General features: G+C 34.2%; 1 long non-coding RNA gene across 2 annotated transcripts in view; it reads left to right on the plus strand.

The window, feature by feature from the left end:
• The first annotated feature begins 4,814 nt into the window (after positions 1-4,814).
• The window catches only part of LOC111088655, a 67,163-nt gene continuing 64,669 nt past the window's right edge, over positions 4,815-7,308 (plus strand). For both annotated transcript variants that reach the window (XR_002613116.1, XR_002613115.1), the window contains exons 1-2: positions 4,815-4,949; positions 5,068-5,123. This is a non-coding gene — a long non-coding RNA (uncharacterized LOC111088655). The remainder of the gene's footprint in view (positions 4,950-5,067; positions 5,124-7,308) is intronic.

A 7,308-nucleotide genomic window follows, 5' to 3' on the forward strand; every position in this document is an offset into this window, starting at 1 on the left:
ACCTCAACATTCCTTCCTGCCAGTAATAATAATAATTTAAACCGAATGTAGTTACTTACACTACTTCCACAATGGTTTCACTACGGCAACACTTATACCTCAACATTCCTTCCTGCCAGTAATAATAATAATTTAAACCGAATGTAGTTACTTACACTACTTCTACAATGGTTTCACTATGGCAATTCATCCAAACTCGCATCTTCTAACTGCCATTAATTAATGTGTTTTCATTCCACTTTTCCTGTTCTAACAGCCGTTAAAAATTCATTATTTGTATGATTTGCCTGGTGATTTATTTCATCACCAACCCCTACCCCTATTATCTGGCTACTTTGGCTACATGTTACCACTGCTACCAGTGCATCTTTCTTCTACCACATTGCCAAGCAATATTGGATGTGGGATACCATCTACCACTCTTACAACTATTTCACCTTCAAATCAACATTTAAATGCTACTTTAGATAGTGTTCAGTATACCAAGCCTCTCATGTTCCGGTATTAAACCCTATTAAATCCACCTGGGAGCTGATTAAAATTTTACTAACTCTTTTCATACCAGAGTTTTCCAACTACCACTATCCCTTAATGAACTTATGGCTTGCACATTTATCGTCATTTCTTCTTAATATTTATTCGAGTTATTTTCGTTGTTTTTAATACGTCCCCCAGTGGCATAGCGGTATGTCTGCGGATTTACAACGCTAGAATCCGGGTTTCGATACCAATGGTGAGAAGAGCACAGATAGCCCATTGAGTATTTTTGTGCTTAATTACAAACAAACTTAAACGTCTTCAATACAACGTATTACAATCTCCCTTTTGCTACAGTTACCTTATTCCATATACAAAATTTAACTACCTTCCCAACCTGGTCACAAATAAAACTTTTTGGCAGAGGTTTGTAATTTCTCTTCTTAGTTATAAACTCATTCTGCAGAAATGTTCTCCTTATAATTCTCAGAAGGAGCTGATCCACTTTTATTTGTTTGTGGTAAGTAGTTATAGGAGTTTAAATTTCACCTACTCTCAACCTACTATCTCCCAACATATCCATCCGCTAATGTCACTGTCTCACATGCATATCCATCCGCTAATGTCACTGTCTCACATGCATTTGCTGGCCTCGGATCTTTTAACCATATTAATGTGTTTGTAATTTTGTCAATTTTTTTTTCTTGCAACAACAAATCTATGATCTTGTCAGCATCTTCAGTACAGTTAGATCCCTCGTTCCATCTAATAAACAATACATACAGCCTTGTTCCGTACTCTTTTAAATATATCATTTGTCGTTTTTCATTTAAATCCCTGAACTTCATGTGATAAATCTCTGGACTTAACTCATACGTCTCTAAAATAGCTGATTTCATTGCACCATACTTTAATTCGTATGTGTTTCCAGTCTTGTTGTATCCTGCTAACGCCTCTCCAAGTAATTCAGGAAATAATTTCTTCATCAGATCCTGCGGCTTCCATTTTTGTGCTCTCCCAATTTTTTCAAAGGCACAGAAAAAATACACCTATGTCACTTTTGCAAAATTTAGGCAACTGCACATGAGTACTTCTTTCATGCATTCCAGCCCTACCACCTGAATCACCTTGCCTTCCACTCACCAACAACTCCATTTTTTCTTCTTATGTCTGTCTTCTAACTCTAGCTCTAAATGTCTTTTTATCTCAGTCATCTACACCCAAGTATTTATTCTCAGCTTCCAAACCTTTAATTTCTAACTCATTCTTAGCAGATTCTAAATTGTTGCCACGATAACTTTCGTAAACACCATTTGCATTTACCGTATTTTCACTAAGCTCAGAGCTATAAAAATCGTTTATTGTGACTCCGGTCTCAATTAAAACCTCACGTAACTCATCTTTTTTTCGGTTGCTATTACGTGATATATTCAATTCTCTACATATATTTACCAACTGACATTTTGTCAGTGATTTCCAATTTCCATTCATGATAGCATTTATACTCTTAAACAATGGTTTATATAAACCAGTAAGAATCAACTGAGTTACCATCAAAACCAAAAGAGGCAAGATAAGAACAAATAAGGAAAGTTGCCTTCTTCCCCAACTTCACTCCTTCAACTTCTTCCTTCAACTTCACTCCTTCAACTTCTTCCCCAACTTCACTCCTTCAACCAATTTATTTTCATCCTCGACTTTTGTTGATGTGGTACCAACTTCAAACTCTTCTTTCATTGTTGGGTTTCACTTTCTAATGAATTGATGAATCTCACTACTGTCACCACGTTCTTAATGATTGTGCTATAAACGCACTTCACCTTCCCTTCTTATGTCCCTCAACTTTATTTAGGACTTATTTATTTATACCAGCAATTAACGCATACAAATGTTAGCATAACAAACTGTTGTCTATTACTGGTAATCAATGCTGCGTATACTTAGAAATAGCTTTTGTTTCTTATTGCAATATATTACTTTCTTTCCTTCGCCTCTCTCTCGGTTTATTCTTTCTCTCTCACATCTTCTACTCTTTCCTTCCTCTTTTTTTTTGTTGAACTTTTTTCTTTTATACTCCTTTCTTAAACCTTTCCTGAGCCGACCCCTTTCTTTCAGACCTTGCACCTGTTTCTTGTATATTGGATTATAACATTTTATAACCTTGTTGTTTCCATAGTGGTTGAACTTAGAAATGCAACCATTCACTTCAATGATTTAGAGTACTGTAATCCTTTAATTCCTTAGAGACTGGCCACAGGCCGTGATGGTCAATCCCACTATTCGTTGTTAAAAGAGTAGCCCAAGAGTTGGCGGTGGGTGGTGATGACTAGCTGCCTTCCCTCTAGTATTACACTGCTAAATTAGGGACGGCTAGCGCAGATAGCCCTCGTTTAGCTTTGTGCGAACTTCTAAATAAATCAAACCAAACCATTGGTGCTGCTTTGAAGGGTTACCGGTTATGTGGTCAAAGGGGATTGTTGTGGTTCCAGTTTCCATGGACGTCTTTCTCGTGAAAACGGACGTTGATTTCGAGGCGTGGCTGAAAGATTGTGAATATCTAGCTCTTGAGCCTTTGTCAACTTGCTTATTAGTTTATTAATAACACAAACCTGCTATGGTTTTATTGTCTTACATGTTCTACAGTAATTCCTGTACACTGAATCCGAAAATGATATAATTTTTTCTCTATCACATACAGATTTTTCACAAAATGTCATATGTACTGTTGCAAAAGTGGATAATTTTAATTGAAATCGAGTCACATTTTGTTATGCTTTTTACCATTTTAATGTTAACAACCACTGGCTATAGATTTCTCTAGACCAATCGCGACGTGAAAGTCTTATCGATCGTTCTAGAACCCAAACATAACAAATAACTGTTTAATAATAATAAATGTAATAGTTTGATCTAAGTAAGAGCTTTTCTTCCCGATTTGTAAACAATCCTTACGTGACAGAAAAAAATGAATATTATTTTCGAAATCTGCGTAGCTGAACTATGGAAAATCCGTTAATAAAACCGAAACAACCTTTATGAAGTTTAAATTCGCAGGCTGTGTAATACCCGGGGATATTAACAGCTTCAACTCGTTGATTTTCTGAATCGGAGTGTTATATTTAATAACTATACCCTCCTCTCTGTGGAGGAGTAAATTCCTCTGGATTGGCTTGAGATGTAGCTTCAGAGTTACTGTCCTAAACACTCAGCTGTGCAATTTGTCTGCTTCCAGGAAAAACTGTATAGGTTTCTTTCGTCTAAATGTTGTGCCCTTTGGCTATATGAATATATTACCTCGTAAAGGGTTGTGACAGATACTTCTCCAACCACAGTAGATCCAGTTGCCATATGCTAAATATTTCGCCATTGGTTCCACAGCTCGCTTCTATGACACTCCTTTGTACTGACGTTTTTAAATCGTTCCTACAAAAGACAATAAACTGCTCGTGCTTGTCGTGATTCACAATACTAAGTCGGTTTTTCGACACATAATATATATATATATATATTCTTCTTTATGTATATTTGTATAATACAAGATGTTTCGTTACATACTGAAGACATAAACTGTCTAAACAATACTAAGTCGGTTTTTCGACACATAATATATATATATTCTTCTTTATGTATATTTGTATAATACAAGATGTTTCGTTACATACTGTAAACATAAACTGTCTAAACAATACTAAAATGCTATTTTCGCCTTAGAATTCAAAGGATCTTCATTAACATTTTAATGAAATACTTTCTTTATGAGATTCACAATGTTTAATTACTTCCTGATTCACTTAAAAGGAGAGAGTTGGCTGACATTTTTGAGTATGTGAATCTCTTTTTTTTTTTAATTCGAGATTTGTAACTGTAAATTTAATTAGGTAGAAAGAAAGTCCAAATAACAGTCAACATGAATGCATCCGATGGCTGGTTGAAATTAGTAAACTTTCATCGTTATTTTGAAGATGGTTTTCCTAGGTAGAGTGACATATTTAGTAAACACCCTCCAAAGACGTACCTGCCAGTAAAAGATTAATGTAAAAATGTGTTTTGTCATCGAGTGGTTCACAAGAAATAGGATTTTAAAAAACAACTTCGTTCTGTAGAGTTATTGATACTTCATAATACGAGCTGTTTTATTTTCACCAACGTTGGGTTTTATTACTTCTATCATTCTTCAGAATCTTGAGAGAATAATTATTGCTATACGGTTTCTTCACTCATATTTGAATCGCGGATTCTCAAACGTAAGCTATCTAAACCACGCCTACTTGATGGAATGAGCAAAGACGTACCCTAGCCGCGCGCACTTTTCTCTTTTCATGAGAACTGGTTACCAGGTTACAAGTTCAGTTGGACGACGGCATCTTCGAATACAATTCCCCACTTTACATCACGCGTAAACGGCTGGGTATGAGTCCCAAAACGTTGGAGGTACAAGATTAATATTATGTTGCTGTTAGACCCAATAATATGTAAGTTCGTTTATTATTTCTCAAACTTGACCTGTTGTAACATATCCTTTATTAATGTATACCAAAATATTCCTTGAACGTTTTAAACTACACTTTAATGCATTTCCTTGTTTTATAGTTTCTGTATTTGATGGAACACTAACTCTGCTAAGGAACGAAACAATACCATTCAAGGTAATGTTTCCTCTTGGTTGTGTTATTCCAGTTTCTGAATCTGCGTTCTTTTTAACGTTAGTTGTAATAGTGCAGATTGACAACAGTGTTAGCTGCTTATAATTACTAAAATATGTTATTCAGCTGTTTAACAACCACATAGAACAGATTACTACATAGTGTACTAGTTCGAGATATCTTATTTATGTTGTTGCTTAAAATCATAACGTCAGGTTGTTACGGAATTAACAAGTGACGTTCATGAATTTATCGAACAACTTACAAACATGAATGATGGCAATAAAACTATTTCTAAGTTTCAAGGTTCTTTGAAATGTTTTATAAATGATGCTGTGCCACTTTAAGTAGGTTAAGTTGAGGTTTATGTACAATTAACAGATTCTAAAGTAAAAAAAAAAAGTAATTAAATAATTTACCGAATATTTCTCAGACTTAAAGATTGAGTGCATTAAAGTGAAAATTATTAAGACATGATATACAGATTACAATCTTTAATTTTTCTTGATAAACAATAATTACATTGCTTTTAAGATCAAAGTTTAATTCAACTTTCCCTAAGTAAAGTAATTTCACTATTTTTATTCATGAAACATTAAACTTTACATTGGGATTTTGTAAGTCACAAAATAGTTTCTTTATTAGGATTGAATTGATTAACTTTTGATGAACATAACACAAAGCTCAAAGTCACATTGTTGGTCAATTAACCACTTTTGTTATAATAATAGCAAGCTGAGATTTTGGAAAACGCCAAAAACTAATTGAAATAGAAAGAATCCCTTGGCCCCAAAATCTACATTTTTAAAGATTGAGATTTGTTTGATGTATATTTTAGGACTGAAAAATTGTAAAAATAAAAACTAAAACATTACTGGGTGAGGGTTGTACTCTTCAAGTGCTTTTGTAGATTCCTTTTACATTTTGTTCACCGAATGGAGTCTCATATCGATCTCCAATAGCTTTAAGATACAAAAACACACGTGAGCGTTCAGAAACATGATTGATTTTTTTTCTCTTCTAATACAACCACAACATATTGTAAACAACAAACATACAACGGTGATAATGCAGGCAACTACACATCAAGTACCACAGAATTCCTCTAACATTACGTAAGCTCTGTTTGGTAAAATGTGGGAGTGCTTTCACGAACACGATTGCGAACAGGTGCTTTTAGGACATTGTTTAGAAATGTTTTTTACACATACTACCTCTAAAGAAAAAGATAAAAAAAGTAAAATTGAATGAGTGTTAGGCGGAACGATATACAGCATTGTTTATCAAATGTCTAAATTGAAGTCCTTACGAGTTATACTGGACCTGGCGTTATTTTGTGGCATAAACAATTTGTAGATGTGAATGAATATTGACCGACTTAACGTTAACTTATTGACCGAAATCTGCTGATATTCAACAAATATAAGAAAGGGAATCATTTTTCCTTCTATAACTCATCTCTCATAACTTAACTGTTGTTAAGTATTTTTATTCTTTCAATTAATTATATAGTAGATTAGTCTGTAAGTCTGATTGTGCTGATAAACTCTGGAAACTGAAAAACATACAAAATAAGCTGTTTTCCACTTTTGTATTTAAATCTTTTACATGTTTTAGTTTCGTAACGTAATCCACTTCTGTGTGAACAATATTTGATTTGCAGAACCAAAACGCTTTTGTCTCTTGACAGTCTGTGTGCTCGGTGTTAGCATTTTTCATATACATCTGTACATCATATTACAAGAGAATACAGTTAAGAATAACTAGTTTACTTATCTGAGACAACAAACTTTTAGAGCACTGTGTATATGGCTGAACTTCAACAATGTGTCTGCGTAGTAAATGAAGATGTCCCTTGCAACAGATAACTTACTTCTTCTATAATAACGTGTCTGCGTAGTAAATGAAGATGTACCTTGCAACAGATAACTTACTTCTTCTATAATAATGTGTCTGCGTAGTAAATGAAGATGTACCTTGCAGCAGATAACTTACTTCTTCTATAATAATGTGTCTGCGTAGTAAATGAAGATGTCCCTTGCAACAGATAACTTACTTCTTCTATAATAACGTGTCTGCGTAGTAAATGAAGATGTCCCTTGCAGCAGATAACTTACTTCTTCTATAATAACGTGTCTGCGTAGTAAATGAAGATGTACCTTGCAACAGATAACTTACTTCTTCTATA

Source organism: Limulus polyphemus, unplaced genomic scaffold (genome assembly GCF_000517525.1).
Source record: "Limulus polyphemus unplaced genomic scaffold, Limulus_polyphemus-2.1.2 Scaffold4192, whole genome shotgun sequence".
NCBI lineage: Eukaryota > Metazoa > Arthropoda > Merostomata > Xiphosura > Limulidae > Limulus > Limulus polyphemus.